Genomic DNA, 25,981 nt, shown 5'->3' with positions numbered 1-25,981 from the left:
GAGCATGTAAACATTGATGTAAACAAGCAGAAAAAAACTCAAGCAGACCTTGTATGAGGAGAGAGAAGCCATTAAGGTTAACAATATGCTACTCTCAGAAAAGAACACGGGCTACAAGGCACTGTGACCTCCCCTGTTTTCTCTCTAAAGAAATAGAACAAACAAGGACAGTGTAAAGGTCAGAATAACATCGAGGACAGGTGTAAATTCTAGGAATTCTCTTGGCATTGCTGAAAATTAGATATAGCTAAATAAGTGAATAACTTGGAGTAGAAGCATTATCATCCATCTAATTAGGTTAATAATTCCTTGATTAGACTATAAAAGTTTTAGTTAGACTAATGCTAAACTTTTGGATTTTAATATAAATGCATTCTTTACTCTTACCTGAATTTCCTGTGAGCAGGTTCCTACCAATAATATATTTGCTTTTAAAATTTGTGAGGTAACATCTGGGATTTCATACAGAAAGAACTTTATAACCCTGAAAACTTGGATAATAGAAATTACATGAAAGCAGTGCAAAATGCAAGGTCCCAGGAACCTCTGTTGTTAATCAGAAAAACCTCAGCTGGAAACACCTGGAAAGAAAACAACAGCAGTCACTTCAAAGGATCACAGTATGATGATCCACCCTTTACATGATGTAACTATTCAAAAAAAAAAATAATTGCAAAGATATTTCCAGTAACAGCAGAGAATACTCAAGTCATTTCACAATTTACTGCTGAGACTAAGTCAGAATAAGTCACACTGACTGCTCATCTGTTGAAAATGAAAAGAAACTGAAACTTTAAGTAAAGAAGACTAGTGAGTGCATTTTATGAGAGGAGATAATAAGTCATTTGGACAGAAGAAAGACTGAGATGAGTATGATTGTCCTTAATAAACATTCATGTTGTGAAACAAACTATGGGAAAAGCTATTTTTTCTAAAAAAACAGTGGTGGCCAAAGGAGAAACTAATATGACATTTGAAAGTAGAACCTTCAGAGAAGTGAGGTTTTGGGGAAATCTTATAGTAAAGGCAAGAAGGAAAAAACCAAAACAATTACCGACTCAGTATGAAGTATGCAAAGTAATGGTTGCTGTTGCAGAGAAGTAATTCCATTGCCAAAAATTTACTTCTCAACCCTGTTTTTTATAATGTCAAAATCAGTTGCATTTTCTCCTATGAATACATTTGACAATTTTTTGTAAACATTTCAAGAGCAAAGAAAATTTTAGATGCAATGGAGTCTGTTGTGTCTAACTTGCAGATAAGATATATATTATACAAACTTGGCAACATTCAAAATATTTCATACATATATAAAAAGCAGTGCCATATTTCTATGTGATTTGTCAATTTGTTTCCTATAAAGCTAACAGAAAGCTGAAAGAAATCTCTTCTCTTTCCCACCTAATCACCCACCTATTAATATGACAGTAGATTTGACTTGGTTGTCACAGAATCTTAAAATATTTACCGCAAAGCAGTCCATATAGTTGGCATTTTAATGGTGTGCAAAGGATATTCTGACATCTCAATTAAACCTATGTTCAAATCTCTATTAAGCCCACAGAAGAGATATTCAATGAAAAAATAAAGATCTTTCAAAAAGTTTGAATTTGTAATATTTCTACATTCATGCATGATTATTTTTCTCTTAACTCTAGAAGAATAACAGCATTTGTGTGCTATCACCACATTATGAATCTACTTTAAATATTATTTAGGATATTCATCTATACTAAATAATGAATGACTGTTTTCCAGAGAGCTTCAAAGTATACTAGATTTAGAGAAGTCAAGATGCAAGACACATTTCTTAAATCCAGTCAGAATAACAGTTAAGGATGTAGGAATGACAGGTATTCAGTGCCAGTAGTATCTTCTTTATTCATTTCACATTTTTTTTTAGTTTTATTAAAAGCTGACTTCTGTTTTGTTATCAATAGCAGTGTAAGATTTCTGTTCATTTTAACAGTTCTCCCTGGTAAGTTTCTTCATACATTTAAAATTACGTGGAAAACATTATGCCAAAGTCTATGAAATTTAAGTTTTGTTATAAAGATGAAACTAATGTTTGTCATAACATTACAACAACTGTGTACCTGTGTGTCTGTGTGCAACTCAAATGTGTTTAAACCAATTCCTCAGGTATACCTAAGCAGCTATACAGCTACTTTCTGCTGGTGAGAAAATGGATAGATTTGAAATGATAAACCAGCTTCAAACAAGAGGATTGATTCTTACCATTATATCTACCACCTTTACAATTAAGCACTTGTCTAATGCTTCCAGGTGAGTATTTCAGAGAGTTCTGGAGATGCTCCTAGGCAGTTCCTGCTGTGCTTTGTCCAAATGGAGACAAAATCTCTACCTTTATGTATTACAGAAATGTTAACTAACATGCTGGATGGAGAATCTGGTTACCCCAAGAACTTCACAGGTTAATTCCAATAATTCCAGTTAATACTAAACTATTTGAAGACAGTTTTTAAAAGCTTCTAAAAATAGTTCTTCAGATGCAAGAGTGGTCATATAGGACTGGTGTGGTTTTTTTATGTAGAGAAGTTCACAGGTATTTTTTACAGAGTGTAAGATGATAGAAATTGGTCATGCATACCCTGAAGTGGCCATGCAGGATCATTCACATTCACATCCTTCACATTCACATCATTCACAGCTGAATTACAAGGTTTTTGCATAAAGTTTGAGGTCTGTCACCTGAATCATGGAACAGAGACTCTGGTAACCATCCAGACACCTACTGGTTGTCATATTCAAGATGTTTGATTCCCAGTGGGAGTATTACACTATGTAAGCTATGCCAAACTTTTTAAAATTTTTTTTTAACAAAAATTCTTCCCACAAGTCTTTGTACATTATAAACAGTATAAAATGTCTTTCACAAGAGATGTGGATTCAACAAAAATGAAAAACAGTTAAACGAGAGTGAGTATAAATGGAATAGTTACTAATATGACTGGATGTATACTATTCTGCTGGAGGCTGGATAAAATATGTTCATTTTGAATGAAAACCTAGCCAATTTTGTTAACTATATGTTTTATCATTGTCTCACTGGAATTAGGATTTATCAAACTAAAGGAAATTAAGACCTCAGAATATTTTTATACATTTGAACCTTGTATTTTTATGTTCCTTAAGTCTAACAATAATCAGTTGCAGAAATTATTAATTGAATTTTATTTTCCAATGCAATTCTCAAATGCTCAGTGTAGTCAGGTAGTGTTATATTTATTGACTGCTGATCCACAGACCTGCTTCACAATTATTGATGTGCTTTTTCATTATGAATATCTTTGAGAGAACATATTTGCACAGATAACTATGGCTCGATTTCCATTTGTAGTGTATATTGTAGTTACAGATTAATTAATTAAAATGTCCTTGGAAACTAAAGTAGGAATAAAACCTTTATGTAGCATTTACTTTACTCTCAAAGCAATTTGTCTAAATACTTTTAATATATTTTCTTATTTTAAATGTTGCATTCTGACATAAGTCACGCTTATAATTTTAATGTCATTAATAATGTTCTCATAAGTAGATTCCCAAACATAGTCAGAACAAAGAAGCAATGAGTTATGCTTAAAAATGGTGACAGAGTAAATAGAAATCAAGAATTTCCTCAGTGTCATTTCCAACTACATTGTTGCCATGATCTATGAAATTTTCTGAATTTTAATTCTTTTCTTCAAAAGTTATACCTTTCATTTTTATTTGGGAATTACTGATCCCAGGTTTGATCACTTGAATATGTTACATATTCTCTGTAATATTGAGTACTATGTCTCATATTAAGTTTCTTCATCAACTACAGTCTGGAGCACTAAGAGAGAACAGTACAGCTTCCTGATAAGAGCAAAACTTTCTTTTATTTTCAGTTTGTGACATAGCTTGGATATTCCAACTTGTTCAGTGATGCAAATACAACACTACTTTAAATACTTGAGAAGATTTTTGCACTGTAGAAAATATTTGTATAAAGCTTTTTTTAAAAATAAATAAGGATAGAATGGATATAAGGATAGAACAGATAAGAATGATCATTCACCAGAGTAAAAAAGATGGGGACACCAATGCCTTGACTTGATAGTCACAGAATTTAAATTCACATTCAGATGCCATTTATTGACACTTAAAAGTCATACATGTAGTACATTTTGTACCTTAGACTCTCTCCCAAATGTTGCTTTTCTTATATTGTTGAAGAAAATATTTCTTTTCAAGAGATTTAACCTGACTTTTCACATTCTTGATCATCTTGCTTTGTTAAATAAATACTTTAAGTCTTGTGTCCCAGATGGCTATTCCATGAAAAACTGTAATAATGAATTAAATGGGCAAGCTAATCCCATTAAGTGGACAAGTCCCATGGAAGACACAGGAAAATATGTGCAGCTAACCACTGGCATAATCAGATGTAATTGCTTTAAAAAAACTACATTCCTGTATAAACCACTGATACTCAATTTGTAGTAGGAGATATAGATGAAGCCAGGGAGTTGTTTTTTTTTTCCATGTCTGTGACATCATTGTTTATTAATGTTGGAGAATATGTGTTATTGTGTGGCCTAAAAACATATATTTGTACACCTTTCATGGCTATGAAGAGGCAAAAATGTAGCAGCTTTTTTACATTCTGTACTTCACATCATTTTGAACACTACTACAGAGACAATTTATTGCTTGTCATAGACTTCCCTAGTAAATTTTAGTCTGTGATGTTTAATCCAACAGTTCTTTTTCTCTGAACCTGAGTGGGATGCAGGTGCCTGAACATTGATATCCAGAGACATTTTAGACACCTATGAATATCCTTGTTGCTCTCTATCTGCCACATTACATAGATAGGAATACCCTACTGTTTCTGTACAAGGTAAATGACTCAGACTCCTAAGACATAACAAATGGAACTAGACATCTATGAGCAGGGAAATTAATTTTTCTCTGAAAGTCAAAATACCTCCATCCACTTGAAGGCACCACCTTCACATATTACTGAGGGAAAAGAATCCCTCGAACTGCAATTAATTTGAGCAGTGTGGATTTTTTTTTTTACCCCAAGAAAGTACATAGAAAGTTAACAATACAGGAAACCCATTTACGGCTGATGCTTTGATGCCTTTGCATATCTGCATAGCTGGTTGATTACCCACAGTTTTCTGTAGCCCTGTTAGCCTCATGTAAAACATGCAGTTCAATATCTAAAAGAGTGGGGCTGCATGTACAAATCCACAGAGGGCCCAGTGAAACATGTTTCTTTATCCAATGTGGCTACCCTGCATTTAAACCTTTAAATATTTAAGTGCATATTCATTTCAACCATACATCTTCTCTAGAGCATAAAAGTTCCTCACAATGTTATCATAGCTCTTCTACTACACTTTTTTTTTTCAGGCAGTCACTTCTGAATTTAACATTTAAACCTCTGTAAATATATTGGTAAATACTAATACCCAGAAGCAGGTGGTGAGTTCCACAATTAGGTCCTTCCCTAGCCATGATTTCTGCACATTATGACCCAAGAACACAGACACCCTGCTGTTTTCCAAAAGCTTCTTCTTCCTCCTTTCTCACACAAAAACTTATCAATATTGTCAGAGAAGGATGACTACACTGAAACAAATCCACCAGTCTGGACTTGCATGGGAGAAGGGTTTCTGGAAGAATCGTGGCATGTTTTTTTCCCTCAGAATACAGTGCACTGTTTTAATCTTTAGCAATGATGAAGAGGATAATTCATTATTTTAAGTTTTCTGTCTTGGAGATGATTTCACAATGGACACCGACTGAATTGATACCTCTAAAACCCATTCCATGCAAATTGTGACCATAATAAAATGACATCAGCCCCTCAACTGCATGTTTATTTCACATCTTCCTATAGCCTATCCATAATATCTAGAAGACAGTGGGCAGACAGTTAATGGTATATATCTGACCTTCCTAGATAAAACATGTGAGGATTTTATCATGAAACAGAACAAGGCTGCCATCTTGTCCCTGACTGTCAAAATTGTATCAGGCCTGTTTCCTGGAGCATTTGATGCATTTCTGGTGTATTAAGTGTATGTATTTATCTGATGCATTTATCTTCCACCTCCACACCGATACTGGAGTTTAAACTGTCTGTGTTTGGAAGACTATTTAGCATGACCAAAGAAGAACTGCTCTCTATCACAAAGGATAAATAATGAAAGATATAAATCCTTTCTTAGCCCCTCTGTTTATCTTAGCTGTAAGGATTTCTATTTGGTCTCTTGCTAGAGAATGATATTTTGTATTAGATGGAAGTTCACAGTAGCAAAAATATACCATATAAGCATTGTTCATGACATTTTGTGAAATATTAGTATTTTTTCTCCTTATAATTTTCAGATTTGACCTGACTTGAGGATCGTGATGTGTTGAAGAGAGTTTATATTTAATAATAAAAAAACCTAGATCCAAAAATAAGCTCCATCCTCAAATCACAGTTACATTTAATCTCTCTACCTGAGTGATAGTCTTTCATATATACCAACTTTTCCGCTATTCATTTCCTTTGGTATTTTCAGGGTCAGAGGGCAAAAGAAAAAGCACAGTTCTGTATGCAGTTCTGAGTACTGAACACCACATACTGCTTTTGAATAACAGATGATTTCGTTTGCAGGACATAACTGCTAAACCCTTCCCCTTCTCCCTGGCTCTCTGGCATTCCAGCTGAGATAATCAGTAGAAAGGGACTTGGCACCAAATGTAAGTGTGGAACATGATGGTGTGAAGCTGCTTACAAAGATGTTAGAGGCAGTGAAAAAACAAAGATTTGTACTGGGTAAAAAAAAAAAAAAAAAAAAGTAATTAATCCTCTCTGAAAAGATATAATGGAAGAAAAAGGCAGATGTTAAGATGGTTATTTTTTGTGATCTCCAAATCTGGCAGTGAGTTCAAAAATGGTAAATTATATTAAGTAGAGAAGAATAACTATGTCTTTCAAAACAGAGCAGGACAGTAACTCCAATAGAGAAAACATCATTAGAATTTGGATACATTCGCTCTGCAGGCAACTTTTCCTTTCTGCTGAGGTCTATCTTGCTTTAAATTATCCATTGTATCTATTCCTCACTTCAGTTAAAAGTCACCTGCAGCTCTGTAGAATTTGAAGTCGTCTGGAGATAATAGCAAGGGGAAAAAATGAGCTGTTTGGAAATGATGAAGAAAAAGAGAATAAGCTCCCCAAGTAGAGGGGAGAATTGTTCACTTATACAATATATTATTTAAAAAGGAGTTCAGGAGAGAAATGCAGATGGTGGCCCACTGCTTCAACACAGCAGTTTTGTCAGTGGAATGATTTTTGAGTTGTTCTGCTTTGGACTTACAACAATAACTACCGGTGAAGCACAGCTGGTGTTCTGAAGGCAGAAGTGCAGTAATCCACTTATATGAAAGAAGTGATTGTATAGGCATAATTATAAAATGATAGACCAATCAAAAAAAAAATTAAAAGTCATCAGTAAAGAGGAAAAAAAGTAGTTGCAAATCTATCTTTTGTGCTAGACCATAGCAAGGTACTTATTTAGAATACAAAAGTACAGAAAGACAATGGTCCATTGTGTGACATAAGATTTAAATTACTTCATAATAATTTTTTTCCAATTAATTTGAATGAAAGTTTCAGTTCAAGTTTTATTTCTATGGAGAAACAGATCAACAATACTTAGACAGAATCTGATGTGAATTATTTTGATATATGTCCTAACTGAATTAGCTTTGAATGTATTATCTCTCAGACCTATTGCATTTTTTTAATTCTATAATTGACATGTTGTTCATTTTCCTTTTAAAAAATAAAACAATGGAATTTAGATCTGAATTACATAGAGGAAAGAACTACCTCTGAATACTGCTGCAAATTTTGATTACTTATTTTTGCCTGCAGAAAGTCTGCATGAATATGTCAGTTCACAGAATTTTTTTAGTGTAAATTAAGTCTTTAAACATTTTTTAAATTTCTCCATCAAGCCATGCTTGTGCATGAAGAAATATCTGTGTTGCCAACTGCTAATTTTCAGAAGTTACAGTTAAAACTCTAGAGCCATGGGATCAGTTACAACACTGAGAATTGATATTATAAATACATATATATGTATATGTACGTGTTTGTATATTTGTGGTTTTTTTCTTTTCTTGGTCAGAGAACATTTGATTGCTGTTATACTGATTCTTATTACTTATGTTCTGAAAATGTGTTTTATAATGTGACTCTGGAAATCAGAGTCTTAGGGAAAGTATTACATAACCTTACACTTGTTATTTAATTCACAGTTTTGGCATAAACCATATTTCTATTCCTGTGACAGAGAGGGAATGGATTTAATGGTATATTTTTACTTCATTTCTGAGGAAAAATTACAAGTAGATCAGTAAATTTATATTTTGTTACTAAAAGGATGTGAGGTGTGGGTCCATAGTGACACAGAGTCCCCAGGCAGGTGCAAAGGAAAGCCCCTTTATTACAGAAATCAGGCCTTTGTAAGGAGTTAGCCCATTATCAGCTACATGGTTTTAAATCATAACAAACATCACCCAACCAACCACCATACACCACAATGTGAACACCCAATGGTTATATAAATTGTTTTTCTGCCTCTACTTCAGCTGAGTCACTTTCCCACAGTCGTCTTCTACTTAGCCAAAGTAACAGGCCTGGGCCATGGTTTTACAAGGCCTTCCTTTTGTAAGGTTTTACCTATATGCAAAAAAAAAGGATATGTTAATTAAAATTGAGCTAAATATAGAAGCATCTCTGTCTCAGAGAGATTGAAATAAATATTTCTGTTTTAGCCCTGTGGGATATATATTTATATTATCTGACTTCTATAGTATTTTAAATTCCAGAAGAATGACAACATATTCAAGTTAATGCTGCATTTTTCCATAAAAGAGTTGAGGGTTTTAAGGTCACCCAAAATGCAATTGCAAACACATTAACATGTTCACTACTTTCACTAACAAGTTAGCTGAAGGATTCCAAAAATAGCATTATTCTATTTTCAGTGGGTTTTGTTTCATTTTCAGAATATCCTGAAAAATAAGAAAAACACCTTGCCAAGCATTATCTTTTAGCACACTTCAAAATATTTTGAATTCTACTAATCTCACTTTTAGCCTTCCACCAAGTTAAATTCAAACAAAAGCTAACGACAATTCAGAATCTCCAAATATAATGAAAAAGAAAAAAAATCATGAACAAGAAGGCTGGTCTTGTTGACTTGGATCTTTGTAACCAAAGACTCTGAAGAAGCTATTGCATCAAGCAAAACAGCAGACAAAATATTATTTGCCTTTCCCTCTAATTCTTTATTTCCTATGGGAATAACACATCAAAATTTATTTCTGGGAAATACATTACTGTTAACAGTGCTAAGGATGATTAATCCAGAAAACACAAACATACACGTGGAAGGATTTTCACTATGTGAATCATAGTTTTCTACAGAAGTCTGTAAATTATCATAAATTATTTTTGACAAACTGTGATTTGTGAAGTTAAAATAATATGGTATTCCTAAATAATTAAGAAAGTGAGAAAGAATGTAGACTATGATCTGATATTAAAAGACCTTTGTCTTTTGACAAGATCACTATTTCTTTTTAATGGCATAATTGTTGAATGCTGTCCCAACCTCCTTTGTATCAACATAGTGGCAAAGAGGTGCTCCATTTTACAAGAGCAGGCTGGGTTACTCAGGACAATGAGGACTGTGACAAGTTTTAATCATGTTTGTTTTCAATTGTATTGTTTCCTTATGCTTCTTGGCCCTTTAGGGGTACCATAATATTTTTCCTCTAGAAAACTCATATTCTTGATAACTATTAGCATGCTCCTATATGACTAGACCCATTGAATCTGTAAATTGCAGAAATAAAGAGAGAGGCTTTTGTTCTTAAGACAAAAATGCAAAAAAGAGTGAAGAAACTTTTACTTACATATATCTCAGTTTCAGAGCAAAAGCTCTATAGTCTTTGCATCACTACTGGAATGCTTTGAAGAAATGGAAAATAACTCATTAAATAAGAAATACTAATAAATTAGATACAAAAGAAACTAAATTTTACATTTTTGTCTGCTATCTGTAAATAGTTTAGAGACTCTGACCCAAAATTTTATGAGATCAAAGGAAAGTGGCACCTTCCTTCTCAAGATTCCTAGTGACGTCCAGGATTTATTTCTGAAACTGTTCTATGACCAGTTCAGACAAAACAACTCCCATTCTATTTGCAGAGAAAAACTTTTTTCTGATAGAAGTAATCCTGAAAGTAAAGCTAGATGGAGCTAGAGCATATTAATATATTGTTGTAAATTTATTTCTTATTGACTTCTTGGTCTACATCATCTTGGTCAGGCCAATAAAAAGTGGGGATGCTAAAGTGTAGATTGTGTCTGACTACTGGCCTTGTAAAAGAAATGCACTTTCAATAAATATCCATGGAACATTTTCCTATTAAAAGGAGTACTATTCTAAAATTTAAAAAAAAAAATGTTTAAAAAAATCATAGAAACAAAATTTCATTTTTTAAAAAATTTAAACCCAAATCTGTTTATTTTTGCTATTGTCACTTCAATATCATAATTTTGAGGTCCACTTTATCCACTGTCCCCTCTTATGCAATCCTCCCTTATGTATTAGTCATATGTTGCTTGTGGAAGGAGTGTATGAAACTAGTTATAAATGTCCTTGATTTTGTTCCTAGGGATCAGCAGCTGAAGGACTTCCAAAGGCAAAGGTGATTCATTTGTTCATAATGGTGTTTAGAGTTCTACCCCCAAAACCATGTGCTTTGTTCTCATTTTTTTGAATCCATATAAGATTTTCTTTCCTTAAACATTTTTATCAGTGATTCCCATAGATGAACTTTTTTTTATATATGTTTGCTGTTCTAGTCAAAATACTGTTCTGTGTTCTTTGAACCTAAGATATTGTTTGTGTGTTATTTTTTCCTTTACAAGAAACTATGGATATTAATTCTTTTTTATTTTTCTTTATTTTTTTTTTCCTGTCACGGCTTTAAATTAAATCTCTCATCTCTTTTCTGATTGAAAAGTCATCTTAATTATTCCTAGAGTGAAATCTGCTTTATTCCTTTCAACAACAATTTTTAATTCATTTCTTTAACTCCTTTAGTTCCATGTTTTTGAAATCAGCACCCCAAAGCTTGTTGCAGTTTCCTCTGTGTGGGTGCATCATGTATTTATATTGATTCACTATTTATATTGATTTTTCCTTTGTTTCTTTGCTGATAAATTGCACTGTATAATGAGGTCCTTCTGCAATCCATTGCAGATGTTACTAACTTGACTCTGTGAATAATTTCACCTGTGAAGTTTGTCACCAACTTTTCTAAGTCATTCATATTCCTTTTCTATCCACCATGATAGTTGCCATCAGTTCCAGAGTTTGACTGGTAATTGTTTATTTATTATGTAATTATGAGACAATTTACCTCAGCTAAATCAATATATTATTCTGAAAAGGCAATAGATAATTATGGATGAGATCAAATATCTGAAAAAATCAGCTCACATAAAGATGGCCATGAAAAACTTGTAACAAGCTGGTACCTCAGCTGTTAGTGTGGGAAGTGTAGAAGTGAATATGCATGCGTACAGCATTTTGACAAAGGCAATTTGCCATAAATGTAATCAATTTGGCAGAAAATGCAAATAAATGTAAAATATGAAGGAACTCAAGATAGCTCCATTACTGAACCCTGCTTTCATATTAACAGTGAATTAGGGATAATGAATCCACAAGACACATAACCAACTTCTGATTGATTTGGGAATTATTTCATATTCTTATAATCTGAAAAAAATATTTGAAGGCAGTGAGAAAAACATATATGTCCTGTATATTTATCCTGCCAAATAAGATTAGAAAACAAAATAAACACTTCACATTTGCCAGAATTCATCTCATGCAAAAATTTTTGTTAATTTTTAATTTTTTTTTAAATTTTGTTAGTGTTTTATAGCTGAACCTTGCTATCTCTAGGATGTTTTCACAGGCTGTGAAAAGAGACAAGAACAAAAGATGATTCCGATATTTGATAAAACGAAGGTTAACTGTCTTTAATATACTCAGAGGCAATTTCCAAGTAGAGTTCCTGAGGGGGTCTATCTTGTGTCCTATTGTCTTTAATACCCTTTCCAGTGAGCTGGGGAAGGAAGAGAAAAACTACACAGTAACTAAGTTTGTGGGTAACCCTAAACTTTTGTGTGTGTATGTTTGTAAGCATCCAGTATACAATGAAGACACAGCTGCTGCCAAAGGGACCTAAAGAGGTCAGTGGAATAAGACAAGAACTTCATAATGAGGAAGTGAAAGGTCCTGCTTGTGCATGTGCCAGCCCTGTGCTAGTACTGTTTGTTGATTGTCTCAGACAATAGTAACTCTGCTGGAAAAGCTGGGATTCCTGCTGCCCTGGCAGCAATGAATCCAAACACCTTACTGCGCTGAAAATTCACTGACATGAATTTTATCAGTAGATATAGAGTAGTGATCATTCTCATTTACTCAGCATGACATTACCCTGAATCACAGAATCATAGAGTGGCTTTGGTTGGAAGGGCCCTTAAATATCATCTAGTTTCAACCCCTCTGACAAATCCAGGGATGCTGTCCACTAAACCAGGTCACTCAGCCCTCCATCCAGCCTAGTCTTGAACATCCCCAGGGATGGATTATTCACAGTTTCTCTGGGCAACATGTTCTAGTGCCTCACCATGCTGACAGTAAGGAATTTCTTCCTAACATCTAATCCGAATCTAATCTATTGTGGTTTAAAACTAATCTCTCTTGCTCTATCACTTACTGTGTTTGCAAAAAGTTTGTGTAAAGCCTCCTTTAAGTTTTGTGAGGCCACAATGGGGTCTGTCTGAAACTTTCTCTTCCCTGAACAACTCCAACTCTTTCAGCCTTTCTTCATAGGAGAGGTACTCTCTATGAGTACTGTCCCCAGTACTCTGATCATCTTGGTGGCCCTCCTCTGGACCTGCTCCAACAGGTCCTTGTTTTTCATGTGCTGGGGACCCTAAAGCTAGACACAGTGGCCCAAGTGGTATCTCATAAGGGCAGAGTAGTTGGGGTGAATCACATCCCTCAGCCTGTTCTGACATGTGAGGGCACACTGCTGGCTCATGTCCAGTTTTTAATCCACCAGACCCCCTACAAATTCTCCTCCTACTCCTCAGAGCTTTCTCTCAGTGAGAATTTCTCACAGTCTGGGATTGCCCCTACCCAGGTGCATCTCCTTGGTCTTGGACCTGTTTCATATCAGGGTCACGTGGGAATCAGGAATACTTCAGTCCAGTTTAGTTACACAGTATAAAAAGACATAAATAACTTGAGCAAGTCCAGCCGAGAGTTATAAAACACCAACATAATTTTTGGTGTTTAGTATCTCAGTGGTAACTGGTTATGATATTGAATCCTACAAACAGAAAAAAAAATACCAGTTAGAAATTATCAAACCTTCTGACATGATAACAGAAGGTGATCCATGTCTCACAACTGTACAGGAATGCTGTGAGCACAACTGCTCAATAGACCTGAAACTTAGTATTGCCATGCAGCATCATTCCAAATTCACAGCTAGTCTTGGCTACATAGTGTGTTTCAATGTACAACAATCTAGCACCATGGCATGCTTTAATGTGTGACTGTGGTGTAATGCTGGGTGATAATGAAAATACTTGGCCCAAGTCTGATAATTTCTGTTCTAGAAATTCATCTGAGTATTAAACACTACTGTTTGCCTTCTCAGTTGGTGACTAAAATGACTCACTTACTTGAGGTGTTTGGAAAATGTTATGGGAGATTTTGATTTTTTGTCTATTAGTGAAGGAAAAAATGATTCCTGTTTCTTTTGGCACTCTTAAATTAAGGTTGTATATTAAATTTGCAGACCTGTATTAAAGGTGGAAAGTGCATCTCAATAAAATGCTGTGTTTAGATTGATAAACCAGGTATTTCAGGAGTTCAGCTTCCCTCAGCCTCACAGACACTTCTTTCAGCACTTCTCTCAGCTTAAAAACAGAATGACACTTCTGTTTCTGTTGAAGAAGATAACTACATTTCTTTTCTTTTTTTTTCCTACATACCTAAAAATTGGAGTTAAACACATTATTAGAGCTTAAAATTCAAAATGGATGAATCAGCCTCTGTATTTATATAGCTCTTCTATCCCTTCAGAGTCTGCCCTATTATGTTTTTACCTCAGAAGATTATGTTTTTACTCAGAAGCCTCCATCACTTAATCAGGTTCTCAGATTTAACTGCAGAAATTTTTTTATGTTTAAAAGTAATTAAGTAATTCTAAACATTACAGCTATTAAATGAAAACATCATTTATAAAAAAACCAGATTCTGTTTCAGCGTTTGTTATATGCCAGTTGGGGTGAACAGAGTTTTGCCAATTTAAACGCATTGAAAAAACAAGCTACACAAGCTCTAGAAATTTCAAAATTAAAATACTTTAGAGAAGTATAATCACAGTAAGATCCAGATTGATCTCATTCTCTGAAAAAAAAAAAAAAAAAAAAAAAAAAAAGATAGTGAAATTAAACACTTCCTATTCCTAGACTTCCCTGGGGAATAAAACTATTCTTTCCCCATGAGAACTATCCAACTCTACAGTGATTAGAAATTCTGTTAAAGATATCTGCTTTTACAGTATAGCTTTCTGTCCAGTAGTTTAACAGAAAGCTTTTATTGGCAGAAGGAATCACTTATGATTACTTAATCTGGCTTTGTCAGTGCAAAGGTCATGGAACTCTTTACAGTACTTTCATCTTTTACCCCAGCTAAATCTGATTAGATACAAATCTGTCATTCAGACGGAAGAATGGTTGTTCTTGTAAAAGCATTGTATGCTGAAGAATTTACTACATATTTAAGTAGTCTCAGCACTTCAATTTTTATTTTTACTAGTTATTTGTACTCATTTAGTTTTTAATTTTTTGGCACATTTTATCTCTTTGTTTTAAAGAGACATGTAATTTCTATTAAAAATTGCTGTTGAAGTTTCTTTCTATTATAGCCTACTGATGGGGAACACTCCTTAGGAAAACAGTGATCCAGAAGAATCAAATACAGAGATAATTTTGGTGCACAGTGGGAACTAGCAGATTGATTTGGTTGTCTAAATGTGGGTATCTGGTGCCATTTGAGATGCCATAAAGTATCTAATCTGACTTCCAGCTGTCACTGCAGAAGAACCCAAGTCATATCTGGTGTCATATCTGCCAGTTCCACATAGATATGCTAGGACATCTAAAAATGGCATTAAGCATCTAACTGTGAGCAACTAAATCCAGGCACAGAGAACTGTTCAGCTCATCTTAAAATAGATATCAACATTTGGTCAACTAAGTAGCTTTGCAGACACCCCTGGGAGCTTTTCTGTTATATGAACATAGATGTCTAAGCCTATTTGAGATGCTGTAGTGTATGCCAGATGTGTACCAGGACTGACAGATGTTAGTCTTACTATAGACCCAGACCTTTCTGTAGTGGCACTGGGAGGCCATCCAGGGTACTCTAGGGCCTCTGAAAGGGTAGAAGGAGGGATTTGTAGAAGTTTAGTAGTGAAAAATTAACCTCTTAATTATATGAGTCTTATTCCTCAGTGGCTTCAGCAAAATGCGACTCATTTATTGTTAGGTACCTAACTTATGAAGCTTATGTGTTTGGCTTTGTTCTGAAGTCAGTGGGGAAGACAGATACACACCTACTTCTTTACCAGTCAACAAAATAGTTTTATAGAAGTCACAGAATCACATATGGTTTGGGGATGGAAGGGCTCTCCAGAGATCATCCAATTCAGTATCTATGTCACAGGATAGATCCTATATGAAGGAGTAGACACAATAATACACCTATAAAGTTCCTTTTGTGTTAGTGTGGAAACCCTGGTTTCTCATCTGAAAGGATGAAATATGAGCCTTAGGATTAGGCTTTCACAGAGGGAATTTTAAAAGAGGTTATTGGAAGAACATTATACCTCTCAGTAGCCTGATAGTGAAGATCTAATGAGTAAGCTGCCAGCCCTGGCCTCATGGATCCCTGGGGGGGCCCTGCACAACTGTTGGTCCTTACAGCACCCTGACCTTGCCCATGCCTTGTCTGGCAGGCCGGGTGTCAGACACAGGGGTTTGACCTTTGGCTTGAGCTTCTGTTGGATGTTGGGCTCCTATGGATATGTTCCTCCAAGGGGTATTTTTTTTCATTGCTGCTTTCTAATTAGAATGATCAGCATGAACCACAAATGGCCTCACTGAGACTGATTTTTCACATGCCCAAAGCCATTACCTGGGTTGTTATCACATTCTGACTTCCTATCCCAAATATCTTAAAAAGATAAAAAGGTTTTATTTCTTTTGTTTCCTTGTTTCTTTTCCATGCATATCTAAGCCATTAGAGAAGGGCACATGTAGCCCAGTGCACATCAGTAAATCTTCCCTTCATCTGTATTCCTTTTGTTTTCCCAGTACATACTGGAATCATCAGAAGATTAAGTGATGAGTCACACTTAAGTGCATGATGCTGTTTGCCCTGTGTTAGAGGCAACAACATAGCTTCTGCAAGGAGATACAGTAGAGAAGTTTTTTTTCTTTTGTTTTCCTTTGCTAGTCCTTGCAAGATTTGTCAAACTGGATAAATTTCACTGGCAATTTACAAAACACTTGAAATGAGTATTTTACAGGTGTCCAGATATGCCATGTTTTAAATAATGTGTACTGAATAAATACAGTACTCAAATATACAGTCTGCACACAACAAATAAAAGCATTGTGCAGTACACAAATATTACTGGCTAAGCACTTGTCTTTATTCAAGGCATATTTAAAAATATTTTTACTGCAAGAAAACTATTAATAATGAAAAGAACACAGATGAAGACATTGCTGTATTAGTCTAGAAATACATCTCTGACACCATTTCTGTCCATTCCTTCAGCAAGAAATGTAAATTTTCCTCCTGAAGTTATGCAGAAGTAAGTCTTAGCTCCATTAGCATAAACGCAGTTTTCAGTCTTGTGTTTCAATTTGTTTACTGATAAACTTGTTTTCAGCCACTTACTTTATGTACCTTTGTTTTAAATTGTGATCATGAATACCCCAAATCAATTAAGCTTTGTCACATAAATATAATAACAGTAATGAAATGAACAAACATAAACATACCACACTTCCTTTCTTGAGTATGCTAGAATTAAAGTTAATCAGATTATTGTCTGTTCTTATTTTTTTTAAAATAACGAAAGAAAAAGTGCATAGATCTCAGGTCCAGTGGCCCTCAAAATGCTTGCCATTTAATGTTTTTTTCTTTTGCAATGAATAAAACCTTTTCACCATTATAGTTGCTCCAATGAACTCAGAGAACATTGTAAAGGACAGAGAAACCATGAGTTCTGTTTTAAAAATAAAGTACACACAGAGCAGCACAGCCATTTATTTCATATCACTCATCAGACCAATGGCAGAGGTACATGTTACCATGTTACCATACATCCCTGAATACTTCTAAAATCAGGTGTTAGGAAATTGGAATTATTTGGAATTTCTTCCACAGCTGCTTGCAGCCACAAGGTTAATGGGAAGTTTTGAGGTGCTCAAGGAGAGCTGCTGGCAGGGCAGGGCTAAATTCTGCCTTCGGTACTTTATGAACAGCATGCAGGCTTATACATGCATATGCACCTTCTCTCTCTCTCTCCCTCCCTCTCTCTCTCTCTCTCTTTCTCCCTCAGATTTCAGGACAAAGCCTTCTTCCAGTTATTCTTACTTGATGTATCATGCTATATTTATTATGCAGCCCCTGAGGGCTTTTAAAATTATGATGTGTCTAGGGATTTTCAATTCCATGGGAAAAGTTCCCATAGTTTTAATTGTGGCAGACAGAGCAGGTTGTCAGCCTAAAGAAGCAAAATCAATGGAAAGTTGACAGATTTGACTCAAAGAAAAGCAGAGAGGGGAGAGGGAACATGGAAGAAAAAGTGAATATGAACCTTCTGAAAATTGGTGAAACTGCAGTCTGAAGAGTTCTAAAGGGAGCAGAGCCATAAGCAAAACTGGGAAAATTCTAGGTCTCCCCACAGAAAAATATGTGTTCTGTCTTCCAAGAAAAATTATGATAGTGCCCCATATAATTCTGAAAGAATCCTTAGCTGGGAAAATAATTAAAATTACTCATGTTAAATATTTTGCATTTTATGAAAGATATTTGATTCTATGAACCACCATTGCATCAAGGACGTGAAATGACACATCCCTCCTGTCACCATTGTTTTGATGTTTTATTCAAAACTGCATTTCATCTCTCTTCAATATTTCTGTAGCACAGTCTCAGTAGAATCTAAGCATTAAAGCATAAGATTGCTTTATACAAGCATATGATTTATACTGGATTTTTTTAAACAGCATTGCATTGCACATTCTGTGGCAATTTTTTTTGTATTTATGAAATCAGAGTTAATACTTATTATTTTTATTATTCCTGTTATTTTAAGGAATATGGTTATTACATACTTAACACATGGGTTGTTTTACTTGCCTATTGCCCAGAAACTTAGACTAGAACATGTCATAAACCCAAGGGAAGTGCTGTCTGACGAAACAAAAATTACTACTAAGGCATGGGCACCAGGGACCAGGACTTTCTTTACCTTCCAGAGTAAAGGATATGGGTCTAACTAAAATGAACAGCATAAGTAAGGTTCTGAGAGAAAAATGTGGGACTACAGGTAAATATTGGCTTGATGAAACTAAAACATAAAAACACATGGCCTGCTCTCTTTGTTTTGAGTATGTTTGTGAAGCCAGGGAAATAAATCAGGCATGTACAACTTGCTAAACTTTATGAAATTAGAGCCAGGCCACTTGATCTAGGCAAAAAGTTTGAATTTTTTCTTTAGAATAACAGTGATCAGACGATAAAGACCTGAATGGTCTTGCCTGGAAAGAGGTAATTGTCATAAGAAGTCATCAGAATGAGATTCTGCCCACGTTAAGGTACCAAAATTAGATACGTATTTTTATCCTCAGAGGTATTAAATATCCAAGTATTAAAGTATTGTAAGATATCTTAGGTAGAAGGGTAAGGAAGATTAAATATACTATATTCTTTGTGTATCTCATCAAAATACAGGATGTATAGGTTTAGCTATTGCTTAAGAAAGATTTCATTGAGAAAGTTACTAAATAAATGTTCTGAACTTGCCACTGTATTACCAAGTAACCCTTGTTTGCCCAGAACTGCCCCCAGCACTCGAGGTGAGGCTGCCCCAGCTCAGAGCAAAGCAGGACAATCCCCTCCCTTGCCCAGCTGGCCATTGTGTGCCTGATGCCCTCAGGACAGGGTTGTTCCTCCTGACTGCCAGGGCACTGCTGACTCATGTTCAGCTTGCCATCAATCCAAATCCCCATTTCTCTTTCTGTAGGTCTTCTCTCCAGGCTCTCAACACTCAATTTGTGTGTATAACCAGTATTACCCTGACCCTGGTGGAGAATCCTGCATTTGTTCTTGCTAAATTTCATACAGCTGGCAATCACCCAGCTCTCAAGTCTATTCAGATCTCCTTGTAAGGCCCCCTGCCCTCAAGGAAGCCCACAGCTCCTCCAGGTTTAGTACCATGTGTGAACAATATATATCTTTTTCCTGCATCCAATGCACTGGACCTGAGCTCCAACTTAGAACTCCAGATCCTCAGCTTTATTTCCATTCTAAACATTTTCTCCTTCGCTTTTTCTTATTTTCATAGAATGCTCTTTGGGTTTCTGTAAAGCACCTCAAACTTTCTTATTATTTTCGTATTATTTCGAAGATAATAGAAATAAAGCATTTTGATATCTTTCTCCATCTTGGTTTTGTAATTGCAGAAAAATGAAGTGAAAAACTAGAAGTCAATAATATGCAAGTAAGAATTATTCTTTTGATGTTGATGGGATTAAATTATAATGACCTAATTTGCAATTAATTTAATGAAAATAAATAAGACTTTTCCCCAAAATTACAGAGATTTAGAACATGAGAGCCACATGAGAATTTCTTAAGCCTTTTGCACCATCTGATTGGAAGCAGATTGGCCAGTGACAATTGAGTTTGGTACCTGATAGTTAATAGTAGCAGTATTGTTGATAATTACCACAAAGCATAAATCGTAATCTCCAAGTAGATTAAAATTTTGTACATGTATCATGTTAAATTTTGAAGTGAGAGGTCCTGTTTCATTGGTTATATATCTGCTGCACTGAGAGAAATAATGCAAAATCATTACATTCACGGAAACCAAATATTCTTTTAAGAGTAATGTGATATGACATATGCAAACAAATATTTTTTGCTAGAGATTTTTAATTAAATTATGAAAAAAAAATAATCTGTTTAATTCCCATGCCACTTGTGTTCTTAACTTTTAAACCTTTCACCATTTCTTTTGTTTTGCTTGTAAAATTATAGCCATGGACATGCAGACAGAAAGTGTAGTAAATTATTTGTTAAAAAAGGGTTGTTTTAGGTTTTGAAATACTTTTATTAAATTTAAATGTTATAATTCTATTTTTTATAGAAATTATCATTATCATAACAAGACATCTGCTCTCTGCAGTTAATATTTAGCTTTTCATGGCCATATTTCTGACTTTTCAGTCACCATTTATTCCCTTATTACAATTTTGAGAAGGAAAATTGCAACATATACTTTTTTCCCCTATAAAATTTTTGTCATTAATCATGACAGTTGAGGAGAACACCATCACTGATTTCACCAAGGACACTAAAGCCACAAAAAAATAACTTATGTTACTTGCTTTACCATGAACATTAGGAGCCTCAGAAGTTTCAGTTAGACTGCAGGTTAGTGCATGTCCTGTATGAGTTATAAATGCAACAGAAATTAGTATTCTAATCCTTATAAATTGCAAAACACACTTCCTTCAATGTCTATCAGCTCCACTGGTCCCTGTAAGTTTGACATGTTAAATGACAGATGCTCCTTACCTTAGTCCCTCACTACATTCCTGCAGGATTGAAACAATCTGACATAACTACATCAAACCTCCCCTTCTTAATGTCCTATAAGGCATACAAAAGAACTACCTTCCATTTATTATGAATACACAGATATCATACTGCTGAGGTAGAAGTATTTGTTCTAAATATTTCAGAACAAACTGTTTGTGTTCTCAACAATGTTACAAAATAAACCTTATAAGCTAAAGATCTCAGTCATAAATTTATGTTGGTGCCTTCTTACACATTTTTATTGAACTATAATTTAGATTAAATACTTCATTTGCATACTGGAGTATACTAGTGAAATTCTTTTTTATCATCTCTATGGTAATTCTCTATTATAAATATCTCAAAAGATAGAAGTTATAGATAGAATACTTGCTGCAGAAAGAAAACAAAAATGGAAAAAAGTGAATTCAGCTTCCCTTTTCCTTGAAAGTTGAACTCACAAATTCCAGCACACAAAGACAATAAATCACTAAGATTTATCACAAAATAAAAAAAAGAATACAAATTTTACCCTTAATTGTCTGAAGGAAGGGAAGGCCTTAAATCAAATGAGAAATCTTTTGAAAATTGATGAGAAGGGTGGCACTTTGTGGCACCTCTATTCCTTGAGGAGCTGCAGTCTTGTTGCAAGACATGCTGATAAGAGGCTACAATATTATCTGCACTGTAAGGAGAATGTAGTGACATGATAGATCTAGTTGAAATCAACACAGTGCAATAAGGAAGTAGTTATTGATATAGTATATGAGAGTATCTAATATAAGAAGCCAGTGATGAAAACACGTAATATGTAGAAGTAAAGAGTGACCAGAGCTCTAGGACAAATAAAGATGACATACAGGTAACTGCAATAGTGAACAGAAGATAGGATAATCTACTTACCAAGAGAATAAGGAGGGGTGAAATAAACTTGACATATGTACCAAATATTGAAAAGAGGCAGGTCTCTGTCAATGTACTGTACTAGGAAATAAAACCAGGTTTAGTTCTCAAGTGTATGAGGAACAGAAGCTGGAAGTTCCTTTCAGAAACAAGATTACAAAGTACAATCTTGAGATCAAAACTAAACACACAGGTCTGCAATCCAAAAAATGGATATTACAGTAACAACCGATTACAAGAGCTATCATAGTTGAAACACTTCAGGAAAGATACACTTGAAAACAGTGAAATGAAAATGTTTAAACAGCACAATGAACTGTTAGAAAACCCCAATCAACCAACCAATTCAGAAAGCATCCAGTCTTGAACAGTATTACGAAGACTATTAATTCTATAGCGAACAAATAGGAAAGTGTGAATAAGGGAGTTACAGCATCCAAGCTCAAACTGAAAAGGTTTTGCATCAGTATATTGGATGAGCAGTGCTGTATCTAGTTCATCAGAAACTAAGAGGTAAATATTTTAAAGTTTCCCCTTGTTCTGAATCAATAAGTGATGGACTGTGTTGTCTCTATCTGGAATATGGGAAAAATATGAAAAATTAAGTATGTTGATAGAAAACTAAAGACCCAAGTGGACCTGTTTTTGTTCCAAGTAGCTAGAAAAGAGAATTCTAGATGTTGGCTTACAAGTCCTAGTGGAATGGACTTAAAATAAGGCAGCAAGGTAAAAAGTGCTGAAAATTATATGGAGAGAATAAACAATTGATGTTTACCACAGTTCTTTAACGTCTGTATTACGTTTTGAAAGACCTGACTAACACAAATATTTCCTATTAGGTCTAATCACTCTTTCAGTAGTTAGTGCAGAAATGAGGCTTTAGAGATAATGTATGGCTTGCCTAAATCAGCATAGCAGCTTGGAGACAGGTCTGGATTTGTATTTTCCTGTTTCAGTGTCTCATGCCTCTCTTCAATTCACTTACTAAATTAGATCTGGAATCTAACTTTCAAGTACAAATTTTGACAGGGCTGCTTATCTCTCACCATACTGCCTACTCTTGCTATGATCTCACAAGAACTGACATTCTAATCACTATCAGGTCTTATTAAGATACTAGGTGGGAGAAAAAAACCCCAAACATTATTGGGAGAAATAAAAACATTCTCCTGCATGTTTATTTCTCTATCTTGACATGAAATGTCAGTTGTGGTGAATCACACCTGCTATTCCTTTTCCTGAGTGCTGATTTGTGTTTACAGAGTGATCTGTCCCAGATGCTGACCTCAATGGCACAATTTCAGTTCCATCCATTGAGGGAAAATAGCTTTTAATTGAGATGGAGGAGAATTATCGTAACTGCAAAAAACACAGACAGCTAACTTGAGCCTCACTTTTTTTCACCCTTTTTAGTGTAAAGCAAGAGTTGCCTTTAGAAATTTAGTTATGGGAAAGAGAAAGTCACTGCCGAAGTGTCATTCAGTCTGCTACCATCTAGATCTCTGAGCACAGAGATTCTAGATTGATCATCTTCTAAACTAAAGAAAAATGAGGTTCTTCAAGAGAAGCTTTTACATCCCCTAGTAGAGGTTTAGAAGAACAAATTTTAGAGCAGGTAAGACAGGAAACAGGAAAATAAACCTAAAATGCATTAAACATATATATTCTATTTATAATGTAATTGTATTCCTGAGTCATAGCCCTTGAAAAGAAGGGATAATTGTTCCCTGTGGAACAGAGGAAAAGAGCCATTAACATTTGGGACACATGAAAAATTATAGTAATCCATAAAAAGCCTGCATCTGTCAAGTGTGTGATTTTTAATATGAAGTAGAATTAATAATTTCTAGGCTCAGATTTTGAAGTATTTTGTATATCTCAGTTGGAGCTCAGAATTGTCATGTCAGAATTAAAATGACAATTTCCTGAATAATATTCTCCTAAGTTTTAATGAGATATTTTCATGATATATTTCTATGAAGTATTTGAAACCACATTATGGGATAAAAATTCAACAGGATCTGCCATTATGAATGGTCCTCCACAGACAACCATTTGGCATCTGGCCTTAGGAATGTAAAATAGAATACAATTTTTAACAGGAAAAATGATGAGAGTTTTTGTTTCTTTTCTATTATACTATTAATGGAAAAAAAGCAGTTGTCAAAGAGCTGATTAGTGGTTTCATGATTTTTTCTCGCAATTTTTTAACAATAATCCAATCAATTTTCTTTTCAAAGTGATCTTTAAGAGCCTTGTAATTCACATTTGGGTTTTTTTTTCGTAGCTTTTCTATGCTATTTTCTCTTGTAGGAAGCATTTTGTATATTGAGTAAGGAGGTTATCTTATTTTAATGTTGTATTTAGTTCTATTAGTATTACAATTACACTATTAGAACTAACACACTACTGATAAATTAAATGTAAGCTTTTGGCTTTCCACTTACCATGGTTAATTTTTATTTTTTTTCCTAAATCTAAAGTAAGGAGAAGACATGTAAGTTTCATCTATTACAGCCTTCACAGTTGTTTCCTGGAATTATCTTTTTCTTTTTTTTTTTTTTAATTTCAGTTATTTTACTTTAGTTGATTTTACATTCAAGATTGGTGTTATTTGCAGAATGTGAACTTTAGTCTTTGATAATGAAACAAGGTCACTTTCAAACTCTTTTCTTTAGACATACATGTCTTGACAGTGTTTGGAACTCTAGTCTTTTATACATCCTTTGATCTTCTTGTTCTACTTTTGCTGTGATTCTCAGCAACTGTACTACTGGAAGGAAGTTACATTATTTCTTCCATTGCAGAGCTCTGCATTCTGGTCATTGTAAAGTTCATCTCCTAATTTTCAATAGAAGGAGTGACATGAAATTTTAAGGTCAACTGACTCATAATGTCAGCAGCAATATTTCTAAGAAGTAACTTAAGCTACAACTATAGTGCAGGCTTCAGCATGGGATAAAGATACCAGAAGTAGCTTTAAGAGGTATAGGTCAACTAATGGATACAGTCTAACAGCAGCAATACGAAGGCTGATTAGTCAGATAATAACTCATTTAAACTATTTCTAGAATTTCCATATTATTTTCCTCTGCATACCTTGCCAAGTTGACCAGCTGTTCCATATGTGCATTTCATGTTTTATTTGGGAACAACAGGAAATAAAACTTTTTTATTTTTAAGTTGAAAATTATCATCACCTTCTGAAAAAGTGATGCAAGTATTAGAAACAGCTTAGCTCTCTATCCTTCAGTATCCCACTGGTCTGCATGGAAAAATGTCTCTCTTGACATGAGAAGATGTCAAGGAAGTTTATTTGGTTCAGATTGGATAATACAGTTGAGGAAGGGCCTGAATCATCTTCAGTGACCTGGAAGATGATTACAGACAAGATGCACTCTTCTATTGAAGTACAAAGCAAAAGGAGAAAAATTAGTGTACATCAAGTGCAGGAATAAGAATTCTTACTGCAAATAGGGAAAATCTTCACGGATCTTCACAGGAATGGTAACTATCTAAAGAAGCATTGAACTCTCCATTTACAGAGATTGTCAAACTACACACATGGATGAGACCACTTGCAAACTAATCTTTAACAATGGGTTGGACCCGATGACTTCTCAACATCCTGACCAAAACAAGCTATTATCTTTTACTATTTTTCTTTTATTTAAATCTTGCTGCTCCCCTGCACCGATGTACTGAGTTAATGAATCTTTATATGAGAAGAAGAATGCAAAAATGAAAGGTCATTTAATCCTAAATGGGAAGAAGAGATATTAAAATCCTGACAATAGTATGAATTTCCCAGCAAATGTAATTTCTTTATTTACTAATGAAAAAAACAAAACAAAACAGATTTCTATTGTCTCAGCAGTGTATGGTCCTGTGAATTGACTGGATCTGTATTGAACTGATATTTTTTTATTTGTTTGTTTAACTGGCATAACAGTGAACTAGTAACAGGAAACCATTATTTAAATTAGTTTGAGTTAAACTTTAATTAAACCTGTGGGAAGCTG

General features: G+C 34.5%; 1 long non-coding RNA gene across 1 annotated transcript in view; it reads left to right on the top strand.

Moving 5' to 3' along the window:
- LOC147654155 (uncharacterized) overlaps positions 1 to 25,981 on the top strand; it is a 62,513-nt gene that overhangs the window by 1,580 nt on the left and 34,952 nt on the right. Inside the window, exons 2-4 of the long non-coding RNA XR_015284558.1 lie at positions 2,143 to 2,286; positions 2,381 to 2,434; positions 6,668 to 6,753. This is a non-coding gene — a long non-coding RNA (uncharacterized LOC147654155). The remainder of the gene's footprint in view (positions 1 to 2,142; positions 2,287 to 2,380; positions 2,435 to 6,667; positions 6,754 to 25,981) is intronic.

This window comes from Cyanistes caeruleus, chromosome 3, assembly GCF_971803275.1.
Source record: "Cyanistes caeruleus chromosome 3, bCyaCae1.hap1.1, whole genome shotgun sequence".
In the NCBI taxonomy this organism is placed as follows: Eukaryota; Metazoa; Chordata; class Aves; order Passeriformes; family Paridae; genus Cyanistes; species Cyanistes caeruleus.
This window is presented reverse-complemented; position numbering and strand designations above follow the sequence as displayed.